General features: G+C 44.0%; 1 protein-coding gene across 1 annotated transcript in view; it reads right to left on the bottom strand.

The window, feature by feature from the left end:
- The window catches only part of LOC126458269 (esterase E4-like), an 84012-nt gene that overhangs the window by 55115 nt on the left and 12092 nt on the right, over positions 1–16805 (bottom strand). The window lies entirely within an intron of this gene.

Genomic DNA, 16805 nt, shown 5'->3' with positions numbered 1-16805 from the left:
TAACAAGGCCCATCAGAGAGATAGTCAACACAAAAAAACATACCTACCTCATTCAACATCGAGAAACTTATAGGGAGCTTGGATTTTGTAGATGGTGAGAGCTACACAGCGACTTCAAGAATAACTGTCTGGAGAATACCCATCTTTTGCGTTCAGTGGTAAAATATAAAAATATAATATGACTTAAAAATAATTTTATATAATAATAATAATAATAATAATGTCTTTGCAGGTCCTCTGGCAATATCGAAAGTATCAGGACCTCCAGAAGGGCTAGGCTGAAAAGGGCATGCTGGCATTAAGTGATATATTTTATTCTTATTACCACTTTAACACATGATGTTAAAATGGCAAAGAAAAATTATTTAACAAAAAGTATCTTTATTATTTCAAACATTGTTATTCATTGCGAAATACTTGACGCCTAACGTTTAACAGAAAATGCGTTTTTACTTGCAAATATTCTCTTCCACTATGTACAAGTAACACGTTTTTTCCTTGTAACGCATGTCATTACTTTCCAATAAAACTACAATTTGAACATTTAAGGTATGAGTTTATATTAAATTTAACGTATATAATATTTGCTTACAAATGACTTTAGTATTCATTAATTTTATCCATTAGTACCTACGAAATTCGGTTTCAAACAGTGGACAAAGTACGTTCTTTCCTTGTGCTCTCTTTTTTTAAACAATTGATTTTAGTTTCTGACTTTTTCGGGTGGATTTTCGAAAAAATTTCTTTCGTATAACCTTATCCTGACATTTGCGAAAAGACAAAAATCAGCCATATCTGTCGAACCGTTCTTAATTGATGATATTTCATACATGCGGCAATTGATGTTAATTTCCGACTTTATCGTTGGATTTTCCAAAAATTTTCTTTCATACACATATTGTCCTGACAAAAATAAAAGCTGTCAAGCTATTCTCAAGTGAAGATGTTTCCCACATGCGGCGACTGATTTTTATTTATATAGATTTAACACAAAATAATTAAGTGGGTTTAGGTATTTCCGTTTACTAAAATGTCCATCTTCTGTGAAATTACAAAGTTACCATACGTTGACTCTCATTTTGAAGCGCAATGAATAAACAGATACTTCTCTAAATTCTCTGCAGTCACAAAACGTCGCCGATCATTGAGGATATTGTAGACGGAAGCAAAAGTCGAACAGCCTGGATTTCTTGTCAAAACAGCGTCAAGCTTGCTCCGTACTAGAGATGGGCAAACTCGTTGATCCTTGGGAACTAGTTCACTGGTGATCGCTCTTTTTTTGGGAACCGTTCATGTTTATTCGTTCACCGTTCATATGTGCATGGTAGGCTGTATGATTCTTATGAAAAATGGAAAATTAGTAGCATAGGTGACTGAAGATAGAAGGCGCCAAGAGGGGACACTTGTCTCTCCTTTGGAGTACAGAGTTATTATTCATTACAGAATTCTCACACACTTGTAAAGTAATATTCGTGATTCTGCAAAACGTCTCATTTAGCCACTGTTGTGTTACGTGGCTGATTGCAGTGAAATAATATAAGGTGGCGCACGAAAAACCGGCCCCGAGTAACAGACTACTCGCCAATTACGCACGATTTGTTGACCGCTACGAGTAGAGTAGATAAACACGTAATATTAGCCAGTAAAGAAATAACAAATAAGCTAATGCAAGCAACAACTTCGAAACAATAAAAGACGATTGGTGGGCGATAATGAGCAGTCTAGTGCTCGGGGCCGATTTTTCGTGCGCCACCCTGTACCAATGAAATAATATTTTAGAAGTTATCGTATTTTTTTTTTTTTTACAAAATGTGACACCATACACTTGATTATGGAGCGCGGGCTTCATTCGGTTGTAAGTCGATCTGCCTTCTGTAAAAATGAACATGCCGTTTTATCTTGGATAAAAAAAAAGGCGGAAAATAGCCACTCGTGAGTGCCATGCCGACTTCCTTTGCATTTGTAATAACAAAACAACTTGCCTTTTTATAAGTATGTCTTCTGCTGTTTATTAATATAGTGAAGTAAGCTGATATGCACTTTTGTTACCTGAAAAGATGTATTATTACAGAGCACGTAATTTTTATGTAATTTACATAATTATAAAATACATTTTAGTTACCGTTTGTGGATGCTGATTAGAATAGGAAAAGAACCAGAAGTCCAGAGTTCAAAATAGGTTTGAAACAGAAATGAAATGGGCGTGCACAGCGAACGAAACGAACAACTCGATACTGAAATAGGAACAGTCGGCAGTGGAACTGCGACGAGTGGCCACGTGAAGAATGATGAGTCCAGCCGAGCGAGACAAGACCGAGACAGACGGGAACGGGACCGAGGCTGGATGAGACCTGCTGATGTGCCGTTGCGGGAACGAGACCGATCGTTTCCCGTTCCCAGGAACTACAAGTAGAAAGCTGCCACCGAAGTGAACTATGATTTGTTCCTCGCTCCTTCCGTTGATCTTGGTGAACCGTTCCTTTGGACCTGTTGGTTCGCGAACAACCTATCTCTAGTCATTTCCCTCTGCTCCATATCATCTTTAACATCAGTCGGCTTGCATTTGGCATACGGTCCTGAAGCATTTATAATGATTTCTGCAAAGGCAACCCCATAGATATTAATCGTTCAATTCTTCCAGGAAAGAAGCCGAAGTTGCTATGAATGTACAGAACAGTGTTTTCGCTTTTAAGTTCAGTGAAAGTGTTTTGTTCCTCCACTATTAAAACTCGGAAATTTCGTCCCCTCCCTGTCAATGAATCATTGTAGATGCGCCCGCCTGCTTAGCTGGGTGGTAACGTGCTCGCCTCCCATGCAAGTGGGCCCGGGTTCGATTCCCGGCCACGTTGGAGTTTTTCTCCGCTCGTGTCCGGGTGTTGTGTTGTCTTCATCATCATTTCATCCTCATCACCGGCGTGCAGATCGCCCACTGTGGCGTCGACTGAAACAAGACTTGCAGTTGGCGGCCGAACTTCCCCGGATGGGGCCTCCCGGCCAACGATGCCACACGCTCATTTCATTTCCATTTGTAGAAGCCTTGGGACTTGTATTGAGCTTGGTTTGTCTGATTTTGTTGCGTATTGGAACTCTGTGTGTCACGTGTTGCTCGGACACCTGTAGTACATGTGTTACTATGATTTCATTACCCAGGACCGGCTCGAGAACATTTTTCCATACAATCGACTTATAATTTGGCGCCACACCCCTCTCCCTTTTCTCTTGGACATAGTCAGTTTTCGCAACTAATTGTGATTCGCACTGTATAAAAATCTTGCACTTGAGCGCCATTCTCAGTCTGGCTCATGAAGTGGCAGGCTACTAATTGCGATACGTTCTGTGTAGAAATCTTACCATCGTGGCACCTCTGGGATCCGTCTCAGCATGGCACTTTGTCCTTAAAGAGGCCCAGCATTTATCAGTACTTTCAGAGGTCATTTATATGAGTTTACATTCAAATATTCATTAAATTTAATTTTCCTTGCCACTCATCTTCCTGTTTAAACAAATGAGGCTGTCTTTTATTCCGTAGTCAGTACACAATCAAACAGTGTGAAATGTACAATTTGCCTTCAGCAGTTACTCGTAGCATCTGATAGTCTGTCGTTGCAATCACTGTGAATAACATACTTCACGTTTCTTTGCATTCTACAGGGTGCCCCAAAAAAAATGACCCGATTTTAAATATAATTATTTATTAGGAAGAAGGCCTTAACACAAACAAAATGCACACTAACTTACTCAGAAAAGACAGAAGTTTATAAAAATCCATCATAAATGTTCAAAGTGTCCTCCATTGGCTGCACGGACGACATGTAGCTGATAGCTGAATTCATCCCAAACTGATTGTGTCTTCTGTCACTCAAGCTACAGCAGCTGATATTCTGGTTCTTAGTTCATCAATGTCAGGAGGTAAGGGAGGAACATAAACACCTTGTTTAACATATCCCCACAGGAAGAAATCACATGGTGTTAAGTCAGGGGACCTAGGAGGCCAAGAGTGTAAAGCCTGGTCTCGCGGTCCTGTACGCCCTATCCAACTTTGAGGCACGTTGGCATTGAGGAAGCTGTGCACGTTGTTGTGCCAGTGCGGCAGTGCTCCATCTTGCTGATAGATGAAATTGTCAGAGTCAGGTTGTGGGAATAACCAGTTCCATAGCATTGCAAGATATGATTGTCCTGCTACGGTTTCTTCCTCAAAAAAGTAGGGTCCATAAACCTTGCTTTGCGAAATGGCACAAAAAACATTCACTTTTGGTGAATGCCGTTCGTGTTCAATTGATTCATGAGGATTTTCGAGCCCCCATATAAGCACATTATGACAATGAACCTTACCGCTAATATGGAAAGTTGCCTCTTTGCTGAATATCAACTGTGACATAAAAGTGTCATCTTCCATGTCCTCTAGAATAGCACTGCTAAAGTCTACTCGCTTCACTTTGTCAGTATCTCGAAGAGCCTGTACCAGTTGGTATGGTTTGAGGGCTAAACGACGCCGTAACACACGCCACACTATCATGTGCGGTATCGCACGCTCTTGGCTAGCACGACGCGTAGATTTGCTCGTCGGATTTGTTACACTGTTTGTTCAGAAACGCGTGGCCAGCCAGGACTTTCGCCTTTACAGAGGCACCCTGTTTCTTCAAACTGTTTATACCACCCTCGAATGTTCTTTGGTGATGGTGGTTTAGCACGAAATCGAATATGAAACGCCCGCTGAACTGCGATCACTGATTGAGTACGACTAAATTCAATAACAGAATACGCCTTCTGTTGCGCGGACGCCATATTGTGCGAGACTGGCTGCACGCTCCAGGTCAGCGCTCGTAGCGACATCTAGCAGATTTTTTTCTGATACTGTAGACCATGCCGATTACATCTAGCACTGTTTCAGTTACGTAGTGACATTTGTCTCAATATTATTACAAGTTAAAATCGGGTCATTCATTTTGGGACACCCAGTATTTGTGTGTTATTGTAACAATCGCTTAAACACTTTTATGCGTGGTGAGATATTTGATGTGATTGCTCACGTTCACTTAAATTTAATTTTGCTCTTCTATGCGCACTGTGAATCGTTCTGCTAATGAAGTAGGCGTTCACTGCCTAAACAACTTTCTAGGATTTCTTTGCTGCCAGATCGCATTAGTAAATTTGATTCGTGGGTCGAAACTTTGAATGTGAGAGGGCATTGTTGTTAAGTCAGGGCACATCCGCAATTACAAGTCAAGCACATATCATAGAAAAATTCATTTGCGAAGTTTGGAGTCTTTTGCATATTTGCGTCAATAAAATTTGCTGCTTATACGAAGCACTACTTTGTTCTTTGTGTGTGGGTGAAACAGATACGCGTTGCTAGTTGGGACTTCGTAGAGTATCAGATCTGCTTTTTGCACGCTTTAACTTTGACTACCTGTTCATCAGTAGTGAAAGCGTTGTCCATCGTAACCCACGACCTTAATTTAGATGATGATTTTGATGCAACAGGGGGCATGATCAACACCAATAATCCTGAACTCTTTACACCCTTTCCTTGGCGCTTAATCTCCCTATAGTTCTCTAGTTGCCGGCCGCGGTGGTCGAGTGGTTCTAGGCGTTTGTCTGGAACCGCGCGACTGCTACGGTCGCAGATTCGAATCCTGCCTCGGGCATGGATGTGTGTGTTGTCCTTAAGTTAGTTAGGTTTGAGTAGTTCTAAGTTCTAGGGGACCGATGACCTCAGATGTTAAGTCCCATAGTGCTCAGAGCCATTTGAACGATTTGATCTCTAGTAGGCGGAAAACTTCGGGTCATTGGCCTTCTGTTTGTCCCACTCCCAACCCCGAAGTACACAAACCTATTTACTACACATAGTGCTGCATTTGCTATTGTTGTTGTACCTGCTTTGCTTTTGAGAGCTGAAGTCCTGAATCTTAAAAAATTAGGTAGGAGCACAGCCTTCATAATCCAACTCAAGATGTCCTCGTATATTTTTCCGAGAGAGTGGCTTACTTAGGGTGTAGGCTGTAGGAAAATACGAAGAAACGTAATATAACAGTAACACGTAATTTTATGCATCATGAAGTTCAAATATGTAAAAACATATAGAGTACTTATAGTGAATATGTAATATTAAAATGAAATACGAGATCTGTTCGAAACATTGCGGAACTTCGTTCACAAAATTCTTGTTACGCTTATTGTGCGTGGTCTTCTTCGAAACACTTTCCTCCACTATTGATACATCGCCGTTTCCACTTCCGGAAGCAGTCTTGGTACGCCTCTTGCTGGATCGCGCGAAGCGCCGTCTGTGAATTTTCTTTTATCTCGTCTATCTTTGCAAATCTTCGTCCTTCCAAGGGGGTTTTCAAATTTAAAATTAAAAGAAAAGTTCGCAAGTGCCAGGCCTGGAGAGTACACGGAAGATGATTTCGTTTTTTGTGCAGTAATCACACACCAACAAGAATGAATGTGCGGGTGCGTTATCGTGATGAAAAATTGTCGCCACATTTCAGATCGTTTCGTTCTCACATTTTCTCGCAGGCGTCGCAATACGTCCCGATAGTACCGTCGATTAACAGTTTGTCCCTGTGGCACGAATCCTTCAAAGTCAAAGAAAACTATCAGCATGGCTTTGACATTTGACTGACCTGACGAGCTCCTTTTGGTCTTGGAGAACCTCTCCCGACCCATAGCGAAGATTGGACCTTGTTCTCATCGTCACTTATGATTCTTTGAAGGAACATCTGGTTCTCATTTGCGCGATCCAAAAGCTCTTCATAGATTGCGAGGCGAAGATCTTTCTGGTCTTGACTCATGAGCCGTGGGACGAACTTGGTGGCAACAGGATGCATTTCAAAATGTTGCGTCAGGATTTCATGACATTATCCAACTGAAACGTTGCATTCCTCTGCAACCTCTCTGACAGTCAATCTTCGATTAGCACGCACAATTTCATTCACATTCCTGACATGAGCGTCGTCGGTAGACGTCGAAGGGCGTCCTGCCATTTTTAAACCGTGTGAACCGTTCGTAACACCATGTATAGTTTAAGCACTCATCACCGTAGGCTCCCTGAAACATTTGGTATGTCTCTGCAAAGGTTTTCTTGAATTTCACAAAAAAAAAAAAGAAAATCCAGACGTGTTGCTACTCTAACTCAGCGATCTCGAAATTCGCAAACTGTGCAACACAACGTTCTACTCAATACAACACTGAACAATAACAGACATACAACAATTATAATTCTCGAGTCAGAAACATACAAATTTACAGTAGCCATACACATCATGTGCCCAGTACTTTGCAGCCTTCAAGGCGCTTGGAGTGGCTTGCAGGAGATCAATCTTCGCACGGGATGTAGGGCACAAAAGGCACTGGAGCATGTGGCTTGTGGTTTGTTCCTGTCCACAATCACAGGACGTATCTTCTGTTATGAAGCCCCATCTCTTCAGGTTGTCTCTGGATCGTCCAACTCCTGATCGTAATCTGTTTAAAGATTTCCACACCAGCCAGCTCTTGTTGTGTCCAGGTGGTAGTTCTTCAGCCTCCGGCGTCTGCAGGTGAGGCGTCGACTTCTTCCATAACTCCAGCCTTGCCTCTCTTGGTGAAATGGTGAGCTTCTCGGATGTTCTCAGGAAGCTCTTTCGCGATCTCATCCGTTGCTGTGGTGGATTATGTCCGTGCAGTGGATGGGCACTGTCCTGTTCCACTTTCAGTCTCTCCTTGTTGGCAGCCACTGTTCTGCGTACCCATGGTGGCGCTATTCCAGCCAGGCAGTAGAGCTTATCAGTTGGGGTAGGTCTTAAGCAACCTGTAGTCAACCTGCAGGTTTCGTTGAGAGTAATGTCTACTTGTCTGGCATGAGATGACCTGTACCAGACTGGAGAAGCATATTCGGCATGAAAGGAGCCTCCACGAAGATTGAAATGATTTGCGGCCAAGATAAGACTTGCAATCGGGCGTACCCTGGGCGTCAGGTTTCTCTGGCGGCTGATCCTTTCACACCAGAAACATCATCTTGGTCGTTTTCAGGACCACAGTTGATCATCATATCGATGAATATAGAAGGTATATCATCACATACAACAATGAAACTTTAGGAAGTTACACATTAAACACCGGCGTATGCTGTGGTGCCAACCTCATTTCGCTCCAACACACCGTCGGCGCGAAATTACGAATGTTTTTTGGATATTTGTGATAAGGTCTTATGGGACCAAACTGCTGAGGTCATCGGTCCCTAAGCTTACACACTATTTAACTAACTTAAACTAACTTACGCTAAGTACGACACACACGCCCATGCCAGAGGGAGGACTCGAACCTCCGTCCGTGACAAGACGCCATTACGAATGTTCCGGAATTTTTTGAACAGACCGCGTATACAACGCTGGCAACATAATTCATGAACATATACAATTTTCACGTGCATAAGAGCCAAGAAGAATGATATGTAATTACATAAAAACGGAAGCTCTACTCATCACAGAACATGGAGGTCCGGCACTTGCCCGCTCTGTAAACTGTTCTTGGGGCGATCTGTGTCAGATCTGGCGACAGAGCACACTGCTGGTACAGGCACGAGTGTTCCACAGCGCACCGTTTAGCGCACTCTGTTGAACGTGGCGCCACGCAACAGACGACCCCTACGTGTTCCCATGTCGACCAAACGATATCGTGAATTACGATTGCACCGAGCGAGGTGCCACAATGGTTAGTACACTGGACTCGCATTCGGGAGGACGACGGTTCAAAGCTACGTCCGGCCATCCTGGTTTAGGTTTTCCGCGATTTCTCTAAATCGCTTCAGGCAAATGCCGGGATGGTTCCTTTGAAAGGACACGGCCGACTTCCTTCCTCATCCTTCCCTAATCCGATGGGACCGATGACCTCGCTGTTTAGTCCCCTCCCACACATCAACCAACCAACCAATTACGGTTGCTGTGTGCACGGGAATATCGAAACTGGACTAAGCATCAATTTAAATGTGTCGCCTCGTTGGATGAATAGCTTTTCCCGTTCAACTGCGTCGATTGTCGTGTCTGCACATCCCGTCACCTAGACGAGCGGTTGCTAGCAACAGGCACCACCCCATAGACGCAACTCGGTGGGACCAGCAGTGCCCCATGTTGGACGTTCAGCCGGGCTTCGACAGGGCCTGTGATAGTAATCGAAGGCACCATGCCAGCTGTAGACTAAGCGAACATTATTTCGGACCACCTGCATCTCTGCTTGCTTCCTGTCGTCCTCAATGGTGATGTTATCTTCCAGCAGAACTGCGTAGACATCGAGAAGGTTCACAGAAGCGCAGCACGTTTCGTATTATCGAGAAATAGGGGAGAGAGAGTCACTGACATGATACAGGATTTGGTTTGACATCATGAAAACAAAGGCTTTTTTCGTTGCGGAGGAATCTTCTCACCAAATTTCAATCGCCAACTTTCTCCTCCGAATGGGAGAATATTTTGTTGACGCCGATCTACACAGGGAGAAATGATCATCGCAATAAAATAAGGGAAATCAGAGTTCGCATAGAAAGATATAGGTTTCCGTTTTATCCGCGCGCTGTTCGAGATAGGAATACCACAGAATTATTGTGAAGGTGGTTCGATGAATTCTCTGCCAGGTGCTTAAGTGTGATTTGCAGAGTATTCATGTAGCTGAAAACATAATGCAGATGGGACTGCAGTATCGATAGCTGCGATACTGAGACTGCCACGAGACGAAACGCAGGTTGGCAGCAAAGTTGCTGCTGGCCGCCACGAGGGCACCCCGCCACGCCGCAGCCAATAGAAGAAGAGCACCGAGTCTTCCTGCTGAGAAGACGACGAGCCGTACAGCAGACGTACACCAGCTAGCCAGCGGAGAAGAATCAGTTATCTATGAACATTGTATCCTGTACTTTGCTTCGCTCAACATATCAGAAGTTATGTAATGTGTTTATTTCTCTTGATACAAGTTATTACTAATTGTTTGCTTTGTGTTGCATATCCTCACATCCTGGAAAACTTCCTCGAATTGAACCCACACTTTTGCTCTGCTTATCCACTAAGGATACAGCACAGACCTAACTCCGGAAATCTAGCAAGGGCTTGTCGAATCGGTGCCAACATAATCGCTGCTGTTTTGCCTTCCAAAGTTGGACCAGCACACTATTAAGCGTGTGGTGGTGATGTTTTGAGTCAACAATGTATGTATTGGTGCTCTAATCTGCGCCAAAATTGAAATAACTGTCTGACGTTAAAAACTAGAAGTCAGAATAACACAGAGATACAAAGTTTTTACACGAAACTGTACAGAGTTGACAGAAGGCACTGGATAGCGATATGCGCATATACAGATTGGCGGTAGAATCGCGTACACAAAGAACAAAAGGGCAGTGCTTTGGCGGAGCTGTCATTTGTACTCAGGAAATTCTTGTGAAAAGGTTTCCGAAGTGATTATGTCTGCACGGCGGGAACTGACAGTTTTTGAACGAGGGATGTTAGTTGGAGCTAGATGCATGGGACATTCCATTTCAGAATCATTAGGGAATTCAGTATTCCGAGATACACAATGTCAAGAGTGTGTCGAGAATACTAAACTTCAGGCATTGCCTCTCACTACAGACAATGCAGTGGCTGACGATCATCACTTAACGACCGAGAGCAGCGGCATTTGCGTAGAGTTGTCAGTGCTAAGAGCAATCAACACTGCGTGAAATAATCGCAGCGTGAGACGTACGGCGAACGTATGCTTTAGGACAGTGAGGCGAAATTTAGCGTTAATTGGCTGTCGCAGAAAACGACCGACGCAAATGCCTTTTTTAACAGTATGACATGGCCTGCACGTCTCTCCTGGGCTCGTGACCACATCGATTGCACCCTAGACGACTGGAAAATGTGGCCTGGAGAAATGAGACCCCGTTTCAGTTGGCAAGCACTGACGACAGCGTTCGAGTGTGGCACAGACCCCACGAAGCCATGGAGCCAAACTGCCAACTAGCCACAGTGCAAGCCGGTGGTGGCTCCATAATACTGAGCTACTGAGCTGGAATTTACTGGGTCCCCTGGTCCAACAGAACTGGTCATTGTCCGCAAATGGTTATTTTCGGCTACCTGGAGACGATTTGCAGCCATTCACGGACTTCATTTTCCTAAACAAAGATGAAATTTATATGGACCACAACGCGCCACGATATTGGGCCACAGTTGATCGCGATTTGTTTGAAGAACATTCTGGACAGTTCGAGCGAATGATTCGGCCTCACAGATCGGCCGACACGAATCCCATTGTACAATTATGAGACAGTAAGTGCACAAAATACTGCACGGGCAACACTTTAGCAATTATGGACGACTATAGAGTCAGCGTGGCTGAATGTTTCTGCAGGGGACTTCCAACGACTTGTTAAGTCAGTGTAATGCTGCACTAGGCCGGGCAAAAGGAACTCCAACACGATATTAGGAGCTATCCCATGACTTTTGTCACCTCAGTGTATTATGTTATGCATACAGCCTTGTCACGAAAACGAAGAATGTTGCAGTCGCGTGCAACATCCACGAGATAAATTTTAGCTACAGTGCGACGAGAGGAAATTATGCCTGTAACAATTATAAACATTATCTATTCGACATATAAAAAAATAGTGAAAACGATGATAAATATTTATATAATATTCTATGATGTAATTGGACATATCGATGTGTATCATACAAAGACAATGATAATTGTAAATTCCTTTTATGATCTGCGTTTGTCTTCCTTTGTTTTTACCTTTATGTTGGTTGGTTTTTGTGGGTTGCGGACGCATGTCAAACTGAGGTCTGTTAAGAAATTGTAATTATTTGTTAATTATTACTTCAGAATAGAGTTCATTATTATTATAAATATGAGTGAATAATTATTTGTAACTTTAATTCCTCTCTCAGTAAGCATTATCTGTGTTAATTATTGATAGCGATTTGTATCGCGTTTTTGTCTGTGTTTTCCTTAGAAACAAATCAAATGTTTGCCTGATGAAGTCTAAATAGTGCACAATACGAAAGTACAGTTTATAGAGTTTAATAAGCATTTCAAATACTTACTTATTCACTATAACAATAGAAAGTCTCTATAAATTGTCTGCCGCCATCTTAACAATTATCTCAGCGGCAATTTCAAATTATGCAACTCTGCAGACATAAATGCCGAACGTAATACAAATGTGTAAAAATAAATGTGCACCGGTGGTTCCGAACTCATTTTAATGAAAATAATTCGAATCAGATTGGTTATTTAAAAACAGTTCTCATAGCACGATCCTTATAACAAACTTTTCTAGCTGATGTATGGAACCGAAATTAATTACGCACGAGTTGCGAAGAATATTGTTTCAGGTAACATACGTCAGTGTTGTGCGCGGCTGATATTCGGTGGTTTTAATGATCATTTTGCTGAAGATAACTGCTTCCATCATAATCAGTAGCTGTATGAACTGTGATTTAGTGATACACAACTTACACACAACACTTTAACACGACGTTAACTTGGAGTTCTTTAGCAACTTGATCAAATCTTTAGCCGGGAGAAAAATTATTTAGTAATTACTCAGTGTAATAAAATAAGATTATCCTTTCCATTTACAAATTTGTTAAATACCAAGCCACCGAATAACACAGCGAACGCCACACGCGGAAGACGTGAATATTTATTAGGACTTAAAAAACACGCTACTTCATGAACTGTGGTCGGCTACATTACTCGAGGACCGATAGGGAGAGTGTGGTGTACAGAGTGGTTATAATTAAACTTTCGCGACTTTGGAACGCCCTCATGAAAAACGAGTGAACCTAGAACAATGAAACTTCACGGAAACATTTGTAAGGACAGGCTGAAGAGAAATAGCGAATAAACCATTGAAAGAAACATTTTAATTCCCACATCAGAGGGTAACATTTGTTAACTGCCTACCATATTTACGCTCTAGGTTGCAAACATTCCTCGATCTGACAACCTTCTGTATCCATGAAACCTGGAAGGACACAAAAAACTGCTCTACTACTACCCGAAACAACGGTGAGACAGCTCGTGAGGTGACACAAGCTCGCACATTGCGTCCGGAATTCTCAGCAATGGCAACAGTTACTTCTTCAACAATTTGTGTTGCATTAGGCTGTCGGCCTCTCCCAGGAGCAGTTCCTTCCGAATCATATTCTTGAACCCCTGCGCGAAATGAGGATCTCTCCGAACTTCCTTAATGTGTCGACACTTGTGAAGAGCAGCAGCACTGTTTGCAGTTGTTCGCATAAAATATCTTTACGAATAAAGGCCTGCACACCTTGTCCAGACCCATGTTGACTGTCTGCAACACAAATGCACAGTGATGCTTGTGTTTTAACCTTACGTCGCCGTATCAGTGTTAATAAATCCTGCAGCGCATAGTCCACAGTTGGGTATTCAAACGGTAAATACACACATGAAAAAAAGTTTTGATCACCCCAGTTCCCAGAACTCCTGAATATAGACGTTGACTGTGGATATTGTACCGCAGACACAGTCCCTTTGACTGTTCAGAGGTGTCACTAAACCAGCCCAAAGATGTAAACAACCATGAATGAGCAGCGCCTATTAGACGGAGGGGGTCCAACAGCCGATCAGTTTCAGTCATTCCACGAGGAAGGGGGTACACGGCTCTTGTTGTCTGTGGTTCAACCATGCCTGGACGGTCAGTACCATGGTTCGATCGCGTCCGCATTGTTACTTTGTCCCAGGAAGGGCTCTCAACAGGGGAAAGGACCAGGCGCCTCGGAGTGAACCAAAGCGACGTTGTTCGGACATGGAGGAGATACAGAGAGACAGGAACTGTCGCTGAAATGCCTCGCTCTGGCCGCCCTAGGGCTACTACAGCAGTGGACGACCGCTACCTACGTATTATGGCTCGGCGGAACCCTGACACCAACGACACCACATTGAATAATGCTTTTCACGCAGCCGCAGGACGTCGTGTTATCACTCAAACTGTGCACAGTAGGCTGCATGAAGCGCAACTTACTAGCGACGTGCATGGCGAGGCCCATCTTTTGCAACCACACCATGCAGCGCGGTACAGATGGGCCCAACAACATGCCGAATCGACTGCTCAGGATCGGCATCACGTTCTGTTCACCGATGAGTGTCGCATATGCCTTCAACCAGACAATTGTCGGAGACGTGTTTGGAGGCAACCCAGTCAGGCTGAATGCCTGTCCAGCGAGTGTAGCAAGGTGGAGGTTCCCTGCTGTTTTGGGGTGGCATTATGTGGGGCCGACGTACGCCGCTGGTGGTCATGGAAGGCGCCGTAACGGCTGTTCGATACGTGAATGTCATCCTCCGACCGATAGCGCAACCATATCGGCAGCATTTTGGCGAGGCATTCGTCTTCATGCACGACAATGCGCGCCCCCATCGTGCACATCTTGTGAATGACTCCTTCAGGAGAACGACATCGCTCCACTAGAGTGGCCAGCATGTTCTCCAGATATGAACCCTATCGAACATGCCTCGGATAAATTGAAATGGGCTGTTTAATGACGACGTGAGCCACCATCCACTCTGAGGGATCTACGCCGAATTGCCGTTAAGGAGTGTGACAAACTGGACCAACAGTGCCTTGATGAACTTGTGGATAGTATGCCACGACAAATACAGGCATGCATCAATGCAAAAAGACGCGCTACTAGCTATTAGAGGTACCGGAGTGTACAAAAAAATGTTCAAATGTGTGTGAAATCTTATGGGACTTAACTGCTAAGGTCATCAGGCCCTAAGCTTACACACTACTTTAACCTAAATTATACTAAGGACAAACACACACATCCATGACCGAGGGAGGACTCGAACCTCCGCCGGGATCAGCCGCACAGTCCATGACTGCAGCGCCGTAGACCACTCGTCTAATACCGCGCGGCCCGGTGTGTACAGCAGTCTGGACCACCACCTCTGAAGGTCTCGCTGTATGGTGATACAACATGCAATGTGTGGTTTTCATGACCAATGGGAAGGGCAGAAGTGATGTTTATGTTGATCTCTATTCCAATTTTCTATACACGTCCGGAACTCTCGGAACCGGGGTGATGCAAAACTTTTTTTGATGTGTGTAATTTTCCGTCTACACTGGCCGAAGTAGCGAAAGATTAAGTGTATCCAACCTGTACTTCTTGTTCTATGCGAGTCATCATTAATTCTTGTTTAATAAACACGTTTTACAAACAACTTAACTTGCAATATATTATGAAGCCATCTCGAACGAGTACTACGAAGATGTGTGCATGATTGTAGGCTTTCCCAGAGTATGACGATTTTGAAATGTTCTCGGGTATTCAACTGGATGGCGTCGTCCATATGGGCAGTAATGATGACTATCTTCCGCTGGTTGCCATCTTTTATGAGGACATACACCTCACCTTTTTGTCCAGTGGAGTGCAATAACGACTTAAGGGCTATGTACCCCAACAGGTGTGCTAGAAAACAGATAATACGGTGAAAGAAGAGCATGTGCTTCGTACGGTAAACTATTATCCGACCACGATAAATTACACTTGGCCTCCCGTGGCTGTTATCAGAAACCCGCTGTAACGCTACAGCAAACAGGTACAGTGGTGACTGAGGAAAACGCATCGCACTGTGAATGATTTTAAGACAGTTGTGCATGTACTATCAAGTGGTTCAGTGTGTCTTCGTGAAAACTCACGATAAAAACCGACGATAAGGCGAACGAAACGCCCTCACTCCCCGGTGCAACGATACTGCGGTCGACTAATAAGATCTCCGATAAGCACTGGGAACGTGTCCAACGCGGCTCGGAAGTCGTGTGTTTTTGTTTGGCGCGCTGTGGAGGCAGTGGCCTGCCACTGACCCTACCACTGACGACTGGCCTTGGCGGCAATGCAGTCCAAGCAACTCTGGTGGGCGTTCTACCTGTCGCAGAAAATTGCAGCTCTAGTCACTTACATACCCGCCGATGGTTAGTTACACTGATATCCGACCATGTCTACGGAGTGCGACACTCTTTTTGTCAGGCAGTGTATTTAGGATACGAAAATGTGATATAAGGCACACGAAACGTCTGAAGCGGCCAAACATTATATACAGCGTTTTACACTATTGGCCATTAAAATTGCTACACCACGAAGATGACGTGCTACAGACGCGAAATTAAACCGACAGGAAGAAGATGTTGTGATATGCAAATGATTAGCTTTTCAGAGCATTCATACAAGATTGGAGCCGGTGGCGACACCTACAACCTGCTGACATGAGATAAGTTTCCTACCGATTTCTCACACACAAACAGCAGTTGACCGGTGTTGCCTGGTGAAACGTTGTTGTGATGCCTCGTATAACGAGGAGAAATGCGTACCATCACGTTTCCGACTTTGATAAAGGTCGGATTGTAGCCATCGCGATTGCGGTTTATCGTATCTCGACATTGCTACTCGCGTTCGTCGAGATCCAACGACTGTTAGCAGAATATGGAATCGGTGGGTTCAGGATGGTAATACGGAACGCCGTGCTGGATCCCAACGGCCTCGTATCACTAGCAGTCGAGATGACAGGCATCTTATGCGCATGGCTGTGACGGATCGTGCAGCCACGGTTCGATCCCTGAGTCAACAGATTGGAACGTTTGCGAGACCATGGCTGCGGTTACCCTTGACGCTGCATCACGGACAGGAGCGCCTGCGATGGTGTACTCGACGACGAACCTGGGTGCACGAATGGCAAAACGTAATTTTTTCGGATGAATCCAGGTTCTGTTTACAGCATCATGATGGTCGCATCCGTGTTTGGCGACATCGCGGTGAACGCACATTGGAAGCGTGTATTCG

The sequence above is a fragment of the Schistocerca serialis genome, chromosome 2, assembly GCF_023864345.2.
Source record: "Schistocerca serialis cubense isolate TAMUIC-IGC-003099 chromosome 2, iqSchSeri2.2, whole genome shotgun sequence".
Lineage (NCBI taxonomy): Eukaryota > Metazoa > Arthropoda > Insecta > Orthoptera > Acrididae > Schistocerca > Schistocerca serialis.
This window is presented reverse-complemented; position numbering and strand designations above follow the sequence as displayed.